This window comes from Nipponia nippon, unplaced genomic scaffold (assembly GCF_047370975.1).
Source record: "Nipponia nippon isolate SJK-2023a ecotype South Korea unplaced genomic scaffold, ASM4737097v1 scaffold_6, whole genome shotgun sequence".
NCBI lineage: Eukaryota > Metazoa > Chordata > Aves > Pelecaniformes > Threskiornithidae > Nipponia > Nipponia nippon.
The window spans coordinates 74,845,824-74,869,899 of NW_028262380.1; positions in this window are offsets into that span (position 1 = coordinate 74,845,824).

Consider the following 24,076-nt stretch of genomic DNA (forward strand, 5'->3'; position numbering starts at 1 on the left):
GGTAATTTATATTTCTTCAGTTCCATAATAAGTAAAACTATGGAATGTGTGCAAGTTTTTATAGAGTAGGTCAGAATCTGACTAGAAGACAGGGCTTACAGAATAATTTCTCTGATTTCATCCTAAGCATTGAGGAATGGAGTGAGAGAGCAAGTTCAGGATGGTCTTTTGCCCCCCCCTCCCCAAGAACATAAAAATACTAAGAAGTTATTTTTTGGAATCCTTTTCAGTTGTGGTTGTGCCCTTATCACTTACATCATTCTGCAGGGCAACAGCAGCAGCTCTTTCAGCTCTGTGAAGGGAGAACACTAAGAATTGCTCTCTAGCCAGTTAAGGAATTCTGCAAAGGTTAAGGAATTATATTTCTGGAGGGAAACCCAGTTTGATCTCCTCCACAAAAGAGGCCAACAGTAACAGCAGGGTGTTACTGATTAAAGGCTGGAAAATGCAGAAAATACCATTTTACAAAGGACTAAAGAAAAAATTCATATTGTGCAATTTGAAAATATATTAGAGCAAGCATTTGAAAACAGTACTTATTTCATCAGTTTAATAAATTATTCTTAATTTTACAAATCATTATACCTAACAACAACTTATAGTATAGCTAACCTTTAAATAATGTTTCTGTATTTGAAAGCTTTTTTGGTTTTATCTGAAAAAAATTAAAAAAGCCCAGCTTGTGCTTTACGCTCAATATTGAAGTGTTTTGTCAAGTACAGGACTTAATGGAGTAAATTCTGCTTAATCTGCAGATACCACTGAAAACAGTCCCAGCTAGTTGCTTCCCCAGAAATCATGGGAACTTTGCTTGAATACTGAGCCCAGGACAGAGGCCAAGTAACAACTGACTGCAAATTACTTTGTACGTTGTTATCCAACAAGAATTGCCTGGAATTATTTTACGCTTCATATGTTAAAGGATATTTTTGCAATACTTGCCCTAAATGACAGTAATAAGTTCCTGATACCCTTTCTCTATACCGCGGGTCATTAAGCAAGGTTTGAAACAGCAGCTTTCACTGCTGTTGCATGGACAAGTGCTTTCTGAGCAAAATAAATAATTATCTGCCTGGTAGCAGTACTAAGACAGTATCCTCTGGAAGAACATAAACCATGTCTTTTTTATGTAATTATGTAAAATTATCCTAACCCTCCTAAAATATCCTAACCCTTCTCACCTCTAGATTATTTTACTTTAGTAAAACAACCTGAAGATACCTCTCTCTTGCCTACCAGCGAATTAAAAATGAGAAGTTTTTTTTAAACTAAATCCACTTATTCCAAAGACTCTTTATGCCAGTACGGTTGGAATGAAAAATTATAAGCAACCTGCAAGAGCAGTGTGCTTGTTAGTAGTGAAAATGCCTGTGTAATACTTCTGTTACCTGCTGTAGCCTAATCCCATATTATTTAGTATTTGTTTATACAGTTGTCAGAAAAAACACACTGAACTTGTTTGTACCTCTGTGGAAGCCAAAGACAAGTATTTTATTATTTCAGTGGAAGTGTTGGGAGCACAAGCACAGGGCTTGGTAACGGAATATGCCTAAAATATCACAAGCTATTTGTGCTACAGAGGACAGTAATAACAATTTTGCCAGAAGAAAGCAATTGAAACAGTGCTCCCTTTATTTAAGCACCTCAGTTGTATTCAATGGTCCATCTCCACAATTTTCAGATCCATAAACGAGGTTATAGGAAAATAAAATGTTTGCTTATGCTCATAAATACCAGGGAATACAGTTCAGGAGATCCGATTCCCACTCTGCTTCTCCCAACATTTTGTCTATGAGGCCGTGGATGCATTTTATTATGTCCTACTATTGTTTTACACATATGCAGTAACTTTTGAAACATCATTAACATTTCAGATCTACTTCACAGGCTCAGACCATCTGCTTGTTTCTCATGCACTTTTTCTCTCAGGAAAATCCCAGGCTGAAACCTGTGAGCACTGTTGTGCAGAAACTTTAATATTGGTTCAATACCTTTCTGTCTTGTGTGTCACTGAGAAGCTCTCTAAGATGAAAAAACACATACAGTGCCTTTCCTACTCCGAGTCCCTGTATTTCACTGTCTGTCTCTCTGGTAATCAAGCCGCACTTACTTTTCTCCCTTATTTCTTCCTCAATTTGTTGTTTGTTTCTTTTTTTTTTTTTTTTTTACAGCTAACTCTGATACATAGAGTTTCTTATTGCAACTATTTCATTGTTCAGCAATAGTACAATCTCCAAAATCCTTCCTCGAGATGCATAACCGATGCTACCTACCTATTAGATAAACAAAAATGGATATATTAGAAAAAAGTGAGACATCATCATTTACAGTCATAGATAAAAACTTTTATATTTTTAACTATTGAATGGTGGACACTTATAAACTCTGACAACATGCGTGATTCTTCTCTCTCCCTCTCCCTCTCCCTATTATATAGTAAATGCAATGCATTGTTTTGAATTGGGTCCAGATGCTAGGGTGAATTAGAAGACACATGCTTAGCTTTGTACATTGTGAGTATTCCTGCTGACTCAGTATACAGCTCAGTGTGTGTCGTAATTCTTTACAAAAACAGGACCCTAGAAATAGGGCATTTAGAAAATTTCTAGGACAGCAACCTTGAGTTTATGACATCTAGTGCAATTGTGGCTTGACTTCCAAATGGGACAAAATTTGCAATTTATATTACTCTGATATATGGCATTATTAAGGTCAATATGGTTCACAAATAATAACAATTGGTTCATGGCATTTAGTGGCACGTAATTAAAAAAATACGTGTACTTAAAAAAATCCCCTTGAATATCTGAATAGCACTTAATCTGAAATTCACAGCTTATTCACTGCCTTATCTTTAAGGAATTAAGGTTTATTTAAACCTAACAATACCAAAGCATATACTCAACAACTATGTTGAGCGATGAAGGTTTTCCTGTGTTATCATTATGAGCAGCCCTATGGAGATGCCTTTTAGTCTGATTTTAATCATCCTACCCAAAAAAGATATGTTCCCACAGGAGTGAACAACTGTAAAAGACAAGGTTGGGTGCCTTTGACCTTCCTGATGAACCAAATATCCAAGCTCTGCAAAAGCAAAAAAAAAAACCCACGTTAAAACACACTGGTGTGTACTAATAATTGTTCAGTGTCCATCTTGTTTTAACGATACATTATTCCAGAAGAGGGACTTGTTAGCGACAGTAGAACAGAGAGATAAAGAGGCTGTGGATTCTCCATTCCTAGAGATATTCAAAACTTGATTGGATATGACTCTGAGCAGGTAACCTTGCTTCGACCAAGGTGTCGTACCAGCTGACCTCCTGCAGTCCCTTGCAACCTGCTTTATTCTATGATTCTGTAATAACACGTGTCATTTTGCAGATCCCAAATATTTTTGTCTACTAGTAAATGGCTATGGGCAGCCTGCAGACTAGAAACACAAGCTTACAAAGCTGGACGAGCAGCTAGGAAGCTTTGCAATTATATTTTGGAAGATTCAGATTTTCCTTTGGACATGCTATAGAGGGTTATAACCATGGATACTTTTTGGAGTACGGTGAAATGGTATTTTTGGAGATCATAAATGGTGCAATGATAAAACAGAAGGTTCTTTACTATGATGCAACAGGACAACGTTTCTCCTCCTCAGTAAAACTAGAAAAGAACATGGTGTACTTTCTACTGACTTTACAGCTGAGATATTCTTTCTGCATGATTATGTAAAAATATAATCTACCATCATTGTAAAAGGTAGCAGAGTTATCTTTTTTTGTCTAATCTAACCGATGCACGTGAACTTTTAAAATCCTAGACGTGTAGGGTGAGCAGAGGCCCAAGGACATCTGTTTCAAGGAGTATGATATTGCAGATCTAATCTAAGTCACTTCATTGAAGCAGACTAGAGCGTACTTAGGCAATCAGGCAGATCGTTACAAAGGCAGGTGTTTGTCTAACACAGCACTTGTCAGACCTCTGTGCTTGCAAGTCTGCTTCCCTGTGTGACTTCTGCCTTGCCTTCCCTTCCGGCAGCTGACTGCCCATTGGGCTTGTTCATACAAGGTGAGAAAAGCTCTGACTCCAGCTGGGGTCACGGCTTCTAATTAGGGAGCAGCTGGTCTAACCAGGTCTTAGTAAACTAAATACAATGTCTCTTAGTAAACTGCTCCAGAATTTCCTGATGCTGGCAGTTTTGGAAGGTTTTTCCTAATATCCAACTGGATTTTCATTTCCTTTTTTTTTTTTTTTTTTTTTTTTTTGGCAAATTGAGATTTCCTCTCCTCCTTCCCCTGTTAGCATGGAGAACAGCTGGATGCTGTACTCTTTACAAGCACTCTTTACAGACTGGAAGACATGTCTTACCCTCACTTTTTTCTAGAATAAAGTAAATTCCTTCAAGTTTTCCTGCTATATCATGTTTTCTGAATGTGTTTCCTTCTTGTTCTCCTCCCAATGCTTTCCCCCATGTTTATATCTTTCCTGCATGACAGTGCCTGAAACTGTGCACACGCTCAGTTGAAGTTTCATCACAGAACAATTTTTCACATGATTTTGACATGACAGTTATGTTAATATATTCTATACTGAACAACCCTTTTGTGCAGTAGCACTTCCCCATCTGCTATCTACTAGTTATTCCCTGCTTTTTTATTTATTTAATTTCATTTGTGAATCTTGGCATTTGCCTTTGTCACTATCATTTTGAATTATAATCCAAATTTTACAAGATAGATAGTTTTTGATTCCGAATCTATCCTTCAAAGTGCTTGCAACCCCTTTTCTTTTCGTATTGACATGCATACCTGCAACCTTGTGAAATTTAATTAATTTTATGAAAATGTAACTAGAGAAAGCAACGTATATGTCAGCCTTCTCTTAATTTGTTCTGTTTCCCCATTAAGTAATGGACATAGATACTGTCTTTTTCCTTGTTAAGACATAAAATACACACCTCCAATCAAGTAGCGCACTTAGGCCTTTTTGTTGTCCTAGAGACTTCTTGAGACGTGAAAGAAATAAATGAGTCTTCCTGAATGCATTTCTAAGGTCTGGCTCCATTTTGCCCTCCAAACAATACAACTCCGTCCTGTGTCACAAGAGACAATAAAACAATCTCTTACGAGATAAAAATACAAACTTAGTAAAATAAAGACAGTGTGTTCAAATTATTGTTATTATTTGATTAAAGCTCAAAATAGATGACAATTCTTTTTTTTAGTTCAGGAAGAAATTGGATATTTGTAAGACTTCTGGTGAACACTGAGAGAGAATATGGGATCTCTGGAAAACAAACTATGCATTAATATGAGCATATTCCTTTTTGACAACAATAAGAAAATGTATCATTTCCATTAAACTCAGTGAGAAAACTCCTCAGGAACTAAAAGGATGAAGAAAACAAGATTTACCTGGTAGTCTAATCAGAGAGGAGTGATTAATTAGCATGCAAAAATGTGTATTGGAGCTTCAAGTGTTCAATACCTACAATAATTTGGCTTGTAGGTCCTTGTAGGAATGACAAATCTTGCTCATGTTTGCTAAGACACATATGGAAGACTTCATTTGGGCAAACATAGTTAACAATTTTGTAGGAATAGTGGAAAAAAAACCCACTGTTGAAGAGTTCCTTCCTAATTTGCTATCCCTTTAGTTGCTGGCCAGTGTTCTAACTCTTATAAAAAGGCAGTGTAAGAACTCCTAAGAAGATAAACGGAACAATACTTTTACCTTTCTGTCCTGATATGGTTAAGAATAATAAACTCATTAGTGTTCTGAAGTATGTTTTATAATTGATGAGTCTATTGCTGCTAAAACTATGAAGCATATATAGAAAATATATAGAAAATTAATAGATTATGAATTTTTAATTGTTAAGTGTACAGACCATATTTGGGATATCAGTGGACTATCAGTTCCAATCAATTTGCGCATTTTACCTGTGTGTTTGGGATGTGTGCTTCCATTGTAAATAATTGAATTTGTTCTCATATTTATTTTCAGTTTTTTCTGTCAAAGAATAACATTTATTCTTTTCTTTTTAACTGGAAATTTACAAAAGTAGTCAAGTGTTTATGAAATAATTAGTTGCAAAAGTTCTCAGATGTGTATATAAAAATCTGTGTGTTTTGTCCACGAAAGGAAATATAAAGCATTACATTTTCTACTACTAAATAATTAAAATCTCTCTTTTTCCAGTGGGAAGAATTATATCCAAATTCTTTGAACTAATGAGATACCAGCTGAGTGAGGCAGAACAAATTGTACAAATCGTACAGATGAAGAACTGATTGCATATTATGTAGCAAGTAAGTTTAAGGAATGGCACCTCACTGCTCCCAGACATCCTTTATGTTCAGCTCACTCAATATCATATCACTGTAATAAAATATTCCTTTAGCTATTAGAGTCAAAATGTTGTAATCAAGACATATGAGATACTGCTGGCCAGCAAAATATAAAAAAGTTTAAAAAGACAGCGATGAGACAGAATGACAAACTCTTACATTATGCCACGAATTTTAATTCCTCCTTGCAGTGAGGATTTTATAGATATTTTAAGATGTTCAACCTTTCCCCTATTTTTTTTCTAAGGAATTGTGAAAGTTCTCCTTTCTCCTGGTCTAAATATCTTTCTGATCAGAGATAGGCAGTAAAGTCTAATCTTCAAAAGTATTTTGGCACTTTCTACTGAAACCATTAAAAATTAAAAGACTGAAATAAAACTGATGAAAGGCAGAGAGGGATGGATACAGTTCTTTTCTGAAGTGGGGGCAGGCTGTGCCATTTCCTCCCGACCTTGGTTTGTGTACTGGGATGTGGAGCAGCCAAAGAGAAGGAGAAAGACATCTCTGACTGCACAGCAACAATTTCTACAACTGCCATGTACTCTGAAGGAACTGAGGGAGCCCTGCTAGAACAGCGTGAATTCCCACAGCTGTGCCAGAGAAGGGATGGATATCCCCTACGCTCTGTACTTCTAATAACTCCGCACCTACAGAGACCCTGCAGAACACTGGACAGCCTGGGCCCACAGTGATTTAGCAGGAACTGCGGTTGTGTACCCTATGTTGGTTATAATGTTTCATTGTTTTAGTCATTCTCAATGCAAGTATGGACAGAGGAACAGATTTTGTTTTGAAATGCCAGAAGAAATCTCTGCATCTTTCAGTCTGTTCTGTATACCACCGTCATTTTCACTTCTCTCTTTTACTGACATGCCAAGCCAAATAATTTGTTTGTCCAAACCATCTCTTCCAGCCTTAGGGTGAATATATCAGGGGATAGAAAATCCACGATTTCCCTGGGTAATCAGTTCAAGTAGTTAATCACAGTTAAAAATCTCTGCCCTATTTCCAGTTTAAATTTGTCTTCATTCAGCTTCAGCCATTGTCCATATCACATCTTTTTTGCTAAACAGAATTTATCTTTGGTATCTTTTATCTTTTCTGAAGATAGCAACTTCTCAGTCTTTTTTTTTTTTTTTAAATAAACAGTTTGAGCTATGTACAGCATCTCAATCTAAAGCACGTTCTCCTCTCCTTGTATCATCTTAATGTCTGTTGCATTACCTTCTCCAGCTTTGCAAATACAGTGAAACTACGGGCGTCAAAACTGTACACAGTATTGCAGGACTGATCTCACTAATGTTACACAAAATAATAACACCCATTTATTTCTATTCAACCCTCCCCATTCATAGACCTAAAGGTCATATTCACTCTGTTAGCCACATCTTGACAGCAGAAGGAACGCAAGTGTTCCTTCCATTCTGACAAAATCTTTTTCAATCATTACTCTGCAGGATGCAGCCTCTATTTCATAAATAAAATCTGCATTCTTTACTCCTGGATATAACTCTGAATTTGGCAATGGTGAAATACAATTTTAATGATGCAAGCTTGCCAAATGATCCAGATCACTTCACATCACTTCCTTCCTTCCAGTCTCACACTCTTCATGGATTCCACACATTTTATCAACTCTAATTTTATATTTCCAGATCACTGATAAAAATGTTGAATACCAATAACCTCAGTACTAATATCAGGAAAACCCTATCAGATGCAGTCTTACTGGATGAAGATTTCTAATGGATATCTACTTTGAGATCTATAAATAAACCATTTTTTAAGCTAGTTAGCATGTGCTTTACTCATATTTTAAAGAACAATTTTTTCAGTTATAGTTGAAAAATCTAAACATATTGCCATTCAATTTATAATGTGGTCCACAGCCAAATATAAACTAAGGCAAGTTTCTTTACTGTACTATTCTTTATAACTCAAAATTTTTATTAATTGAGTCTGATATCAACTTCTTATTTATGTTTATAATTTTTTATTAGGAGCAGCTTAACCCATCCTGATTAACTTGAACAGGAAGAAACTTTATAAAATTTAAAATAGGGTTTCCTATGGATTAGCCTCTATAGAGTGAGTCTGGAAGCAGGACATCCCGGTTTTCAAAATAACTGGAAATCCTTTTTGAGTATTTAAAGTTTTCACCAGAATGCAAAGAAAAGATCGATGATTTTCCCACAGTGGGTGATATGGTCACCAACAACAGTAGGTTGCAAAAGTCAGTTTAGATGATTTATTACAGGCCAGATTTTATTTTGTGTGTTTCCCATCTTGTACTGGCTGCACTTTGAGTTGTTTCAGCATGTCCACAGGCACTGAATTTCATTCTTTAAGGGACAAATACAGTTCTCAATGTTTTACAAGTTCACATATTCATTTTCATGATGCTGTACTAAACATAATGGGTACATTTAAAAACATATACAGCATTTGATTACATAAGCATTTATATCTCCCCTGTGTTCCTATCAGATGTGGAGAGCTGTCAGCATGCAATGGGATCCTGGAACTTTTCAACTTTATCTAATGAAAAAAATGAACAAGAACACCAGAACACTTTATGGATTTTTATTATTTGGAGATGCCCTTAATTGCTTTGTATTGAAAAAATACACGCCATATTCCAACTATGCTCTCCAGAGATTTGGAACAAGAATTCCCCCTGCTAACTTTTAGTTATATTTCTCTGACTGCTGGTGCTTTTGTTTTAAATTACCCATCCAGTCATTACCTTTTGCAGATTTTTATATTAAATGCAACAGTTATAAATGCTTTAATTTTTTATTTTATTATTCAATAAAGCCCTCCAGCTGGCCAGATTCCTCCTGTGTAAACATTCTGACACTTTTGTTTAGAAGATATATCAGCATGTGCAAGGCAATGGCCAATGAAATCTCCATTATCTCTGTTTGACAGGGAATGCTTGGAAAGGTTGTGTATTTTTAATGAATAGGAAAAAATCAAAGACAGAAGAACATCTTGGGCCTTTATACATAACAAAAAGGGCATATTTATTGACTCATTAATACTAAATGTCAGATTGCTGCGTTGACAGTCAGCAGTCTCAAGTGTTCCATCACCTACAGGGAGTATTAAATATCGAATAAACAGTTCAATATAAACTGAGGGGCCATTTTTCTATCAGAATAGTGGGTGCATCTATTAAGTTAATTTATTAACAGTGAAACTCAAGTCACAAAACCTCAGATGAAATTCCAGGCCATAACTCATAATTTTATAGCTTTCTATTCCAGATTATTCCCTCCTCCCCGAACCTTGAACATACTTCTTTCCACAAAAAAATAAGGTAGCTTCCTTTTCTCTCTCTTTTGACCCTTCTTCCAGGCTTGGTACTGATTCTATTTCTTCCCTCACTTCCCTTGCGGAGTTTTTAACAGCTTGTCTCCCTCCATTCTATTCCCTTCTTGTACCGTACTACTGACACACGTTCATGCCTTGTTGTTGCTCTAACACTCAGTATTTGCTCTTCCCATTTCTCATCTTATCTTTCATTAGAGCTCCCCTTTTTCCTGCACGTTAAGATGACTCTTTAGAGTAACAGGCTATTAACACGTCCTATTAAATATTTTGGTCTATGTTCTTCCCCATTGTCCACTGCTAAATATTTTACAGTGTTTCTTTTCATTTAAAATGACCAGAGGAATAAAAATATCCTCAGCTTCGTTTGCTTGAGCATTTAATGTCCTGATAAAACTCACAGTTGGAAAATATTTCCTCTCTCCCATCCCCATTTCTCTTCTTTGATTTCAAAAGATAAAGGGGTCAGTGCAGGTTGCTACTATCCAGATTTATTAACAAAAGGGACAGTATTTCACTAAATTTGTACGTGATTTAGAAGGATGCCTATATGTATATAGCCAACGTAGCGGTATGCCTTAGTGTAACATTTCCCTTGTCTGTCTTTGCCAGCCTCCACCACATGCTATTGTCATTTGTTATGTCTCCGCTTCAACTTCCAATCTGATTCAATAGGGCAAGGACCTGCTGTGTTTGGATAGCGTGTAGTAATTCAGCTTCCTACAGTTTAAGGCAGTTAGGTACTATTACATAAAACAAAGAATAATAATCCCATTGCCCTGATTTATAGTGCCCTGTATTAACCTAAACTATTCCTACTCTTCCTTGATGTTTACAGTGTCTAATATGGGTGCATAGACATCTGTCCAAACTATAAATACTATTTTAATATTTTTTTAAAAAAAGTCTTTCCCAGTGATATTCCTTGTAGGGCAGTAGCCTCAGTTCTCAATTTTGTTAGACTATTTTTATGATAGAACTGTCATGAAAGCAGCTCCAAGAGGTACAGTTATTGTGTGTGTTAAAGCAAAACCTTGTTCTAATTGTATTATTAGAGAAATATAATGGCCATGTATTTATTTTCCAAAATGTATGTGATCTCTTTTGGCTCCACTGGGATATCGGATCTGATTTTTTATGCACACAGAAAGGCTGATCATGGCTGAACTTAAATTGTATAAATAAGTCTAATTTCCTGATAAACAAAGGAGAAAAAGCATTAGCTCACAAATTTTTCGGCTCTCAGACTGTTTGGGTTGGATGATGTTCTGGACATTCCTAAACTGACCACAGAGAGCTATTGGATTTGTATATATAATGAGACCTTAAATGACTTTAAGATACAAGTTGTTTCTAATTAGAACTGATCATACTTTCTGATTCTTGAATGTTTAAAATGGGACTGGGACAAGATAGTCTCAAGAGGAAATGTGAACAAGAGATTTATATGGTGAATACTATGCCCGTACAGGTGTTGGCAGGTGTGGAGGATAAGGGGTCAAGACCCTGTGTTGTCCATTGCATAAAAACTAGTCACAATCTGGCTTGCTATCAACAGGCCAGAATTAAAATGTTCAGTATGAAGAACCAGTGAATTAAAAACTTCAGTAATGTGACTTCTTCCATTGGTAAATATTTTCGCTCCATCAATTTCAGCCCACAAAATTTTCCAGGACCTTATGAGAATTTTCTAGGACAAAAATGGACACAACTTATCAAAACAACAGCAATTAACAGTCTGTTTGATACCCTGTACCAAAGACTCCAGGAAAATCTATCCTGCGGTTGACCCTATGATGTCAGCAGCCACTCCATGTGTTCAGGGGTACTCAGCTCTAACACTTATTTGATCACAGGCCAGGCCTGCTGATTACTGAATGTCAAGGAAAACAAGAAAAACTGAGCAGATAACACAAAACTGTGCAGAGGAGGGATTGTTGCTGGGAGAGTTCAAAAAGAACATTTTGGATGTGAGTCAAGAAAAAGCTGAGATTATTTGGAAAAGAGTGTAAGGCAAAAGGATATACCAGTGAAAAGGTCAAAAAGGAAGTTTAAGGAAAAAAACAACTTCTCTTAGATATTTGAGAACCTTGAATTAACATACTAAGGCTTGATATTGTTGCAAAGAACCAGCGGCTTTCTCAATCAAATCCTATCAGGCTATGGTGTTTACACACGGTATGACTAACAAATTCTGAAATGCTTGCTCAGACACAGCAAGTCTTGAATAAAACCTGTGCTGGATCCGACAAGGTGGTTCTTACTGAGCTGCATCGGAAGAATAAGATAGGTGTAATTAGATACCAAATGTAGTATTTGAGACATCCCATACTCTAATGTACTGATTATTTACATTTATCTATATAACTGCTTACATTAGTTATGCAATTCCTTTAAAAAAAGCTACAGGGCAAGATGACCAGTTGATAAAGGACAAGATTTTGAAACAGAATTATGCTTTCATTAGTCCTTTTAAAGCTCTTCCAAGTGGTCGGGAACCCCTTTCGACACAAACTACTAACTTCCTGTTGTTCATAAACATACATCTGCATGCTTTGTTACAATATGCAGAAAACAAATCGAGACTAGCAGTGATCTAACCATGCTGAACTGGACCTCTCGAGAAGCAAATTTTAAAAGCTTGTTTAAAGCTCCATACCATCGCTGATAGATTGTGTTGGTACCCAGAAATAACTGTAACTTGCTGGGTTTTAAATACCAAGCTACATTCCTGATGGGTGATGGCAACAATGGATGTTTTCAGTTAACTGACTGAAGACAAAGCATTCACTCAGAATAACTCTGGAAGTGGTCATTCAAATAAGTGCTTTTCAGTTGTGCTCTTTGGAAAATGTTTTCAGCACACATCTTAGTTTTATTATGCAATGGTGCGTAAAAATCTATCAAACACGTCTCAAGACAACAAAAGAAGGTCCTTTGAAGAGACTTGTCAATCTTGAGATTCACCCTACAAGTTTAGAGATTAATTGATCATATTAAACAAGGTGTTTTTTTTAAAAAATATTTTAAGTATACCTCTAAAATTATACTCACTTTATACACACTGAGCTGCTGTAACTCATTATCCCCTTCAGGGTTGCAAGCCTTGGGGCTTGGTCTTTCACCAGTTAAGTAACAGCATACTGTGCCCTTGTGGAGAAAATGAAATCAGAGGTTTACATCTTTTCTTCATTCAAGTATTTCTTCAGCAACAAGTCCAGCATGACAATGCTGTTACTAACTGTTGCCAATAGGAAAGGCCTACAATTTAGCTTGGCCTGATTTGACATTGCGGAGATCATTTACTGCTCTCCAGAAGAAATCAGTCAGTTCAGCTGACTCTTCTAGACCTGCCTGTTTCAGAGGAATGATATAGGCACCAACACATTAATTTGCTTACTATGACCTGGTTACATTTCAGTAAGTTTATATCAGGGTTGAAGTGAAAGGGACGGGAATAGCAGTTTTTCTGTTGAAATTTATCAATAACAATAATCTCTCTTCACTTGTCACTGCTTGTTCAAGACCCAATCACATAGACTTCAACTCAGGTGTTACCTGATACCCATAAGTACTGCAGATCAAGGAATTTCGGTGTATTTAGTAGTAGTCCTGTGGCTAGGGAGCTTAAAAATGAAGCAAATGGAGTATACAAATAGAAATGGAAGACACTATCAAGTAGTATATAAATAGAATGGAGTATACAAATAGAGTATACAAATACATTTGTATACAAATAGTATACAAATACAAATACAAATAGAGTATACAAATACAAATGGAGTATACAAATAGAAATGGAAGCCACTATCCCTGTCTGTATTTGAACGTGAATCATCTGTCTCCCAAGATCATGCCTCATCCACTACACTGGAGCATGGCAGTCTTGTACCTCTGTAACGGTACTGCCGTAGAAGCGGTGTTGTTTTCTGCGAGATACTTAAATGTGCACTGAGTCAGAACAACTGAGAGAGAATATTTCTCTGTCTTGGTGACTGGAACTCTTAGTTTATAAGCAAACCAGTTGCTGTTCCAATGATTCTTTAAAACACATTTGGTACAGTTAACTATTTCAATAGGAGGCAAGAGAGATCTAGAACATCTTAAAAAACAGCAGCTGGATTATCATCTTAGGAAGTGAAATCTCCCAGGGAAGTGTGGCAAGAGGGAAAGAGGGTAAAAGTACACTGTTGTGGTCCCTTGTGTTTAAGGGACCACCACAACCTTCTTCATTTTGTTACCCTACCCCTAAAAATCTTCCAGGTGAGGTGTTCTGGCAAAAATAGGCAATAGACAGATTCAGGATGAGCAAAACTTTTTTTGATAAATAGTCTATTTCACAGGAAGAATCACTGAGCTGTGAACAATTATTCGTGAAGAGAGTGCCATGCATTACTAATTTTAATGTGACCTCCAAATTTCTCTACAATCAGTGCTGCACCAAATACCCTATCAAATCTCAGCAGAAAAATTGTAAAATGCATTATATATGTATTAATATATGTATTAATTCAGGATTTTTACTATTTTTCAAAAATAAAGTAAAACTTAGAATGGTTAGTATGCAAGAGCTCAAATGCAGGGCAGAAAAAAAAAAATTACCTAACATTACATGTTCCGCTTTTCAAAGATACACACTTTCATACAAAAGATATAATCACTAGAGCCACAGCTTTGCTCTGCCAAACACTCCTTCAAAATTCTCCTTCTTGCAAATACAGTGGAATGGTACTATACCTCCTTTCATAGTCCAGAAACATCAGATTGATTCTATCTGGAGAAGTTAGTGCTAAAATATGACTTAAAACAGCCTCGTTGCATCAGATAAGGATAGTCTGATTAGATCTTCCGGATAGAAGGCAACAACAACAACAGAAATTCTCTGATAAACAGATCTTTAAATCAATTTCATAAAAGAAAATGTCTCTGTTGTGAAAACATTGCAGTGAGCTGTGAATAGACTCCACCGCCTTGTTTTTAATATTCAGCTGCATTCTACGTGTATTTTATTATTTGCTTGTTCTAAAAACATTGCAATCTGCCTCAAGCAGATTAGCAAGAGACAAGCTGGCTTCTTCAATTCTATACGGGATTCTGAAGAAGCAGCTGAAAAGCAACTATTTAAAAATCAGCAATCCTGTTTCAGGCTGAGACTCCAAGGCATTCTCTTTACCAGGTTTTATAACTATTTGAATTGCAACAACAGGGAAAAAAACCAGGTTTCTTTCTTTGAATGGCATTGTTGGAGAAATTTCTTTTAAAAATTACAACAAAGCAGAAGTGAGTCTCTTTTATACACAGGCCAATTTGCATCATCCTTGCAGCACACAGAAGAGACAAGTGAGTAACAATGCCATTTTTGTTTGAAATGCATTAAATATAAGAATAGCAACCTTCACTTTTCTTTTTTGAGGGAAAAGCATTATGAAGTTACAGAAATAATTATTAAAAAGCATATTTAATAAGTTTTTATAAGAAGTTGCCTTCTTAGTGTACATATTTGTATCATATATTAATAAGACATCTTAAAACTCACCCTCAGCCGTGGGTTTAGAGTGCCTCTGAATGTGACAAAGGGCACCTGTTGTTTTTAAGTCCACTTGCAGCTCTTTCAGTGTCACAGCACAGCTGGCTCACCTCAGTCACTGCCTCCCCCTCTGCTGATTCCAGGGCTCAAAATCTCTTCTCTTTCCTGTTTCCCAGCAGCACCTTAGCCTAGTCCATTTGCTCTTATAACAATCGTGCAAATTGTTTCTTTCATTAGAGTGGGGCAAATGCTCTCCTTTTGAACACCAGTGACTTCACTGGGACTGCAGGTGTGCAACTGAGAGGGGAAGATGCTCTTTTGTCATTAAGGTAGTAAGAAAAGTTACCCTGGAGAACAGATATTTCTGAGGATTTTTCTGTAATGTGTGTGTGTATGACTGTCTCCTTTGTGTGCCTGCTGTCACGCAGCATCTTAATTTTTTGGGCTGGTCTCCTGTAAAAAGCTTTAATTGATCTTGTATCTAGTTCTGCTTCACAGAACACAGAGGATACTGGAGTGTTGGTACAGTTCAGCTTATGTGGTACCTATGTCTACCAGGCAGAGTCCACGTTACATGCAATAACCAGCAACACATCCAGAAAGTTGCAGGAAGAACGAATGTGAGACTCTAGAGCAATTCATTTAACACCAAAGAAATCGTGTTATATTTTAATGACGACTTGCCGTTTACCCCAGGGCTGTAATTTGACCATTGCCAAAGCAGTATTCACAGATATTTATAATGGTAGAAATGAGAACACAGTGTCTTAAATCAAATTGGAAAAGACATTCAGAAGTAAACTTGTTTTGTAGGAGCAAACGACACACGTCTTCATAGAATTAGCAGCAGCAGCTAATTATTATAACTGTATATTGTATGATTTAATCTTGTCTGGCAAGCACAAACACATGACATCTCATTTCAGAGACAGTCAGAAGAGTGCAGTAAGTTATTTTATTATCTCCAATGTAGATTTTGGATTTTTCTGCCATGCTGTTCACACATTTCTTTCCTGATCCTTCACATACACTAGTCTTAGTTCGCAGCATGAAGATTTTAAGGTCATACATTTGATATTCTTTTTTTTTTTCCCAAATCATCATATTTAAGATACAAAAATTAAGGAAATGGACTGAGGTAATAAGAAGGAAATTCTGAGCAGTGCTTATTTGTGATTTTATTTTGCTACTATCCTCATAAGGAAGAGAAAGCTGGACTCAAATACTGCACTGAAGATAGTCTGGGACACAATATGAAGCATCACCCAACTAATGTGTTCCCATACTGCCTAGTTACTTTCCCCCGTCTTTTCTTCACATGCTATTAGCAGGGAGGCATAGACATGGAGAGTACTCGAAGGTGCAGCTGATTTTATATGGCGTAGCTCATCAATATTTAGAGCTCTGTAAACTGCCTTTACTGAAAGCAGAAATACACTTCAATGGCATGCTCATAGTGTATGGATTGGAGAAAAAGGTGAAGGCAGGAGCACCGTAAATGAGCAGACTGGAACCATGGTGGGTCCTAAGAAGGCCAGAAGGGAAAAAGTTACAGTGTGAGAAAACAGGCATCCGCAAGCTTCGTACGTAAACATCACAGTTATTACTCATTTGTTGACTGGTGCTCCCTCTTGATCTTATTCCATCAATATTTGTATTTCATATAGGAAGACCATTGTATATAATAAGAAGAACATTATAATTTGCAATAGAAGTTGACTTAGCTCAATTTACAGTAGGAATAAAGTATGTCTCTATTACATAAGTACCAATAAGAAAAAGGAAGTCAAATGCCTAAATTTAAATACAAAATCCAAAGATTTGGACAGGGAAAACAATAATAGCATAGTTTTAGTTAGACATTATTTGGGACTATATGTTTTTCCATTCATGAAAGCTGTTTTCTTGAATTTCAGCCTTTGAGGAAATGCTTTCATTGTTTTTCATTTTTGTTAGTGATTCCTACAGTGAAACTATAAAAGAAACAGGGTAGTTGCATTATTTCCTATCTAGAGGTGCTTTTGATGCAGAGTTTTCATTTGGAGGCTGGACATTAATATTTCAGTTAAGATTCCTGTGATGATCTCATCAGTGGCTTGGGTATATCAAGCAAAATATACATGTGATGCTGAGAATGCTCCCAGATTTTACATTACTGAATGCTCTGAAAAAAACATCACCAGTCACCTGACAGACCAGGGACAAATTCACTTCAGAAATGGGAGTCTGCCTATGTCTTCGCAACTTCAAAACATTAGAGAATGTCTATCCTTAGAAGAATTAGAGAGTCATAGGAGTAAAGAGGTACAGAAGAATTACATTTTTTCCATTTGTTTGTTTGGGATGGTATATCAGATTATGCATTTACTATATATTTTCAAAGCTGGTGTAAATGGAACAGATAAAAAGGATACCTGTTATTAAAACTGCATTGTGATATGTTAGCATATATTGCCTTAGGGGACTAACTTAGCTTTGCACATATTCCTCATGAATGAGGGTTTTTGTATGCTTATATCATATGGTAAGAGAGTCTTTTCTGATTTGAAAGTAGGAAAGCAGCTCAAGCACTGTTTATGTGTGCCCAGACCAGCAACCGTATGTGTAAAGAACAAGAAGCATTGTACCTGATTCTGCTCAGATGTTCATTATGATTTTCTTAATAATAAGTTACAATTATTTGTTTCTTTAATTACATTTTTGTTGAGGATATTACAGTACAGGGCTAAGCCATGTGAAATTGTGGGGCAAAATGGCACAAAGATGGAAAGGCAATTCTAAAAAAAGCTATTAGGCTTGGCAGAAGAGAAAAGGCTTGGATTGTAAAAGCTCATGTTCCTTAACTCCTGTGATGGCTTAGATTCATCAAGAGTATTTTCTGATTGACAGTATAAACTGTTATAGGAAAGTCTATAGGCTAAACACAGATTACCCTACTGAAACAAAACTGTCAGGGAGCGTCATTGCAGTACAGTGCCAACTTGACTAAGAGAATACTGGAAATGGGAAGAGATGAACGATGTTTTCTCCTAGCATCTTGTTTAGTCTGCTTCAAAACTGGTGACCAGACATTGCATGATAGTTTTGTGAAGTCTTTTGTGTTGCTTGTTGACTGAAATACGGACTGGACTTTCTAGGATGGATAGCAGATTCTTGAAGAATGAATAGGTTGCCCATATGTATGAACAGAGGTCGGAGTCAGAGGAAGCAATGCAATTCTTTGTCCTCATGCTTTGTTTTTGTTGTCACTCTCTGCCCATATTCATTCTTTGCCTAATACTGTCTTGGCTACAACATGAACTCTACTTTAAATCCCATTTTGGTGTACTCCTTCAATAACAGGACTTGTTACTTCCACATTTCCTTGTGTCAAACCAGGTGGTCCTACACTGGATATTTGGGTGACAGCATCCTGCCTCCCAGCTGTGATAATAAATAAGGGGCATAAGATCTGGCACTTGTAAACTCTTTTATTTTGGAAGCTTCTGACCAACATCTGGATAAAATTATTCAAAAACATATTCCTCCAAATGAAATATTTTTATCTAAACAATGGTATGCGCCATGAATGTAGATAAACTAGTATTAGTCAGATACACTGATTAACAGCAACAACATGAAAATGAAACGATCTCCCTCCATCAATTTGTTTGTTTGACATGTGTGCATGGGCTAAACTCATAGTAAGTCACTAAATTATGCCTGTAATTTGTACCTCATTCTTGTGCAGATATTCTAATCAGATTGAGATTCCTTTTTTGGTACTTTAATAAAACTGACAATAATAAAACAATGAGTCAGATATCTCAAGTGTAGGTATCTAGTGTTATTTTAGGTGCTTTGAGATATCCCATCTGGTTTCCAGCTGTTGCTATAGAAGGGCAGCTCTTCCAGCTCTTCCATTTGTCACGTGTCAGACCTAGCCAGGCAGAAGTCCTGGATGCCCTAGGGTATCCAAAATGCCACTGATTGCCACTGTTCAGGCACATGGATCATTCCAGTATCTCTTGCTGGCAGTGCTGGTTAGTGAGTAAAAGTCTGTAGAAAAGGACTGTAAGTGAAGATTTTCTTGTTAGCTGAGCTTCCTACTACGACTGGAAAGTTTAATCCCAAATACAGTATGCATGGCTTTGGCGGCATGTCTGGGCAATAACCTAAAGCAGTTCTACATATTTTCAGACAGGCTATAAAGCTGACTTGGCCCAAATGAAATAAACTGAAAAATTTTTAAGGATCAAATCTGAGAAACACTTTAAATTAAAGTTTCATTTATAAATAGTCTTTTCATATCTGTTACATGGTTGCCAGATGGACTCCTGTTCTTTTATAACTTATGATATAGTATGTTGTACTTTTGCACTTTCTTATTACGTTGAATTCTCAGCAAGTGATTCTGTTGCAAGAACTATAAAGAGCATGTAATCCAAGCAAATATTGTTCAAATATGCCTGTTTTATACCTTTTTTAGATTATTCGAAGTCTGAATAATTTCTGTAACAGCGGAGTTTTGTTTGGGCGTAAAAGGTCTCCACCATTATGTCTTAAAATGGAAAGAGAGGCCTAGTTCCCATACACTATTTCTTCGAAGCAGTTTTACGAAAAGGTCATTTTCGTAATTTCGATTGGCCATTTTTTAACATGTCCTGAATATTTCCATTTTCTTTATTGATAAGGTTAAAGATAAGGTGTATATGTCTGTACCTCTGGTTGATTTCTAACTTTCAGATCCATCTGGTATGATGGAAATAATGTGTGTTACAGGTTCTCAGATTGGTCTTGAAGTTAGAGATTTTTAGTGATCAAATCTTGCTTAAATTGGCAAATGCACCTGCCACCTTGCCCATCTATTGATGATTTCCTTCTGAAAATCCTGTAGTTTTTTTCATTACTGTCAGTGTATGGAAATTGACTGACATCCTGTTAATGAAGCGATTGAGTTGCAGTTTACTTTGGTTTTCATTAGATTTTGTTTTTTCTCATAACAGAAAAATCTTTCTTCTGGGGTAATATTAGACTGCTTTTGTCTTTGCCTTTTTATTGTGCTAGCACTTAAAGCTACAGCATCAACAAAGTCTAGATCTTCAAAATCTGTTGTTGCTGTGGAATGGAATGCATATATTGTACGTCTGTATTTTCTAATATTGAAGTTAACGGCAATACCAAACACGATAGCTTAGAGAATACATCGTTATGTATCAGTCTATATGATTAACCATTCTTCCAAGCCTATATTTAGCTATGCAAGCTCCACTGTAATGATGGCAATTATTTTTGTTAGACTATAATAACAATTCAAGATGTTCTATAGTGGTTTGTGATAGGAGCTCTCCATGTGCTGGGGAAATCTATGAAGTTTGCGCTGAGTGGTAAATGGTATTTGATGCTCTCTTTGATGATTATACTTAGGGTAAAAATCTGGCCAACACATGAAATGCAGTTTGTTCTTGCTTTACTTCAGCTCTAAAAAAAAAAAAAAAAAAAAAAAGAAAACTTGGTCCCATATCATTCCCCCACTACCTTCACTTCCACAAATTTTAACTGTTTGTAGGTCTTCCAATCCTCCCTTTGTGATGTGCCAGGTTTAATGTTTAGTTCTGGGAATGTAACTTCTTTTTTGAAGTGTCCTGTGATGCTAGTTGAGTTAGTCCTGGAAAAGCGACGCTTTTTGTTTTTTCTCTGTGTCAAAAAAAAGTTTTTTCTGTTTCTCCTGGACAACCTTTCCAGATAGTGTAAACTGGCTAGCTGGGACCTTGTTGAGCTGATAAAGTGATTTACTATTACTTCTTTCAGCAACCACTTCAGCTTCTTTGGCAATATTATCCGCATACTTCCTCTTGCCTTTTTACCTCCATTTTTTACTGCCCTGCCCTTTCTTTTATACAGATTTGTTCTCTGCTTTTTATCCAGGAAAAAAGCCATCTCCAAAAGTGTTTTTGAAGTGCCGATGCTTGCTTTGGCATGTTTCCTTCCTTTAACATAGATCCACATAGCATCTCTTAGCAGGTCTGTAGGTTTATTTGTCTGGGAGCCAGCTGCAATTATATCATGCCTATGATACTGCCACGCAAAAAAGACAATAGCATATTCATGATGCCTTCTTGTGATGGACTCAGGTCATATAATATCTGAAATCTGCTCTTCAGTTTAATTTGAAATTGCTGCTGTAATGCTTTTTATTTCAACTTTTTGATAGTGCTTTTTGGTGGAATGACTTTTCACTAGTTATGAAACTCAAAAGCGAGTGCAGTTTTGCCAGGCTCTCCACACTGATTTTCAGACTGGCTAAGTTTGTCTGTAGCACTCAACTTCATTGTCCATGTCCCCACCCTTTATTCAAAAATAGGTTATAAAATGCACAGAATTTTGCAATTAAAAAAAAATTATTAACTTTCTTGATCAAAGTTATTGCACTGAGAGAATAGCCACACTCTTCTTGTGTTCCCACAAAAGGCTGTGGCAGATAATCTTTTACAGAATACTGGCAGTACTTTTGTGGTCATGGTTGTTGCTATTGTTTGTTTAATTGAAATTAAGATGACTGCAGTTTGAGAGTTTGATCTACAAGCCAAGGGACAAAAAAGCCATTTTATTAAGTTTTAGACAAATAGTTTGTCTAGTACAAAATACAAAAAGGCACAGAGAAAGAGGAGGCAATCTGGTGCTTGCCCTTGCTGTAGCAAATGTTCAGTGGGGTAAGGATGCCTGGGGCTGGCAGGGAAAAGACACGGGATTCTCTTCTGCATCGAAACCTGGCTAGTGGCTATAGTCCACCAGTTGGAATTAATGTGTTTTCATCCAGAGTTTGTTTTAGAAATAGAATGAGACTTCAGGGATGTGGAGAGAGTTTCACCTGGAACATTGTTTTTCCATGTTTCCTTGAAAGGCTGTGCAACTTGGCTAATAGCTACTCTCTGGCTTGCAAAGACGATGAAAAAATGCTTTTGTACTGAGTTGTATAGATTCTGGTTGTGAGTCATTCTATCGTATGTACTTTAAGTAAAACATTACTGGACAGAATCATTATATGTATGACACTTTCTGTGTACAATACTAAAGATTAAAAATGAACAACCTATATAGCCTCATCAAAAAAATAAGTGTCCTACCCTGACAGATCTTCTGAAATATAAAAGTGAACATTTTAAAGGGGTTCATTAAGTTGTAATATGCACTGTCAGTTATGCTTTTATGCTAAGAAATGACAGCTCATGACTTTCATTATTCATATAGCTGTACCTTAGCTCTTCACAGCTTCTTTCTGAATATAAAATTGTTTTAGAAATACAATATCCATGGAAAATTAAAGTTTTGGCAGCTGTCTTTGAGAACTCATAAAGAAGAGATGAGATTCATGGAAGGTAAACATGCCTGTCTTCACAATAAAATTATTAGAAATTATACACGAGTCATTCCAAGTTAAAACTCTCAGAAAAATAAAAGAACAAATAATCAACTAATCTATTTGCAGTTACCTAACAGGTAATTAAGTGACTAGAAAGAACAAACATGGAATTTTCAAGATAAATCATAATAAAGCAACCTAATTTTTATCTCTGGCAGGATTCCTTGTGTAGATTAGAAACAGCACGTCACATGCACCTTAATAAAGCTTTTGATGCTGTCTCAGATGACATTCTGCTAAGCAAATGAGTACAAGTTGATGTAGATTAAATTACTACCATGTGAATGCAGAATTTGCTGGAAAGTCATACTCCATCTAAGTATCAAAGGTTCCCAACAAAATGGAAAAATACACCAAGCGGAGTTCTTCAGGGGTCTCTCCTGTGTTCATTATTGTTCATAGTTTCATTAATAACTTAAATGATGGAATAGAATATTTCATTAACATTCCTGTGGAGAAAGTAATCTTAGATTTAATGATTTCACATTAGAATTAGTCGATAATATTAGAGTTCTAAAGTATCTTGACCACTCGCAGCAAAGTTTTAAGTATTTAAAAATACAATTCACTCACGATGTGTAAAGAACTCTGCTTTAGGTAGGAATAACCGGAGGCCATGTTTTTATGAGATGAAGTATTTAGTGGCAATCTCTACCTAAGACAGATAAACATGGAGTTGGTCTCAGAGAGAGCCTGACTGAAGTTTTTAAGAACCGGTTAGAAAAACATGTTTATGTGTATCTGATCCTGCCTACTGGCAATGGGGTGGATCAAATAGCCTCCCAAGTTCCCAATCTGCTATGGATTCTATTATCAAATGAACCTGTTATGCTTGGCAGGAGTCAAAGCCGTAAGGGTCTGAATCTGATCTAATGTAATTTAGATGTCTTGAGTGGATTTCTGGCTTACGCAAATATAACTGAGCTACAAATTAAGCTCTATGTGTGGGACTTTCAGAAAATCTCGATGTCCGCCTAATTTGCTCTGAACACAAGTAGTAAAATGCCCACTGGAGTTATTGTGTCTTGTGATAAATGCTTTTGAAAATCTTACTCTGTATTTATCAGATTAATTTCAATTTCGTTTATGGATCCACATCACTGACTGTATCAATACCCCCATGGTTTCCACATCCATGCCTGGATGTCGGTACCAGCAGGGAAGACCTGCATTATTCTTCAGGATGGTCGTTGCTACTCGTTTTGTTCTGAAGGGTATTGACAGATGAATTAGTTTCCCTGTGTCCTTTTCTGTTTTTAATGGCATACCCAGCTAATTGTCTTTTGCCTGTTACTTTCTTCTATCCTTTGCTTCTCCTCATTGTTTCCTATTCCTTTTTTACTTTCTTGTGTCATTTTTCTTCCTTTAACTGGGTTCCACTTTCCTCTCACTTCAAAGCTGCATGCTTCCTGACATGGGCAAAGAAGATCTGCTGATGGCAATACTCTTGAAATATTGCTGGTCTTGGTGTGA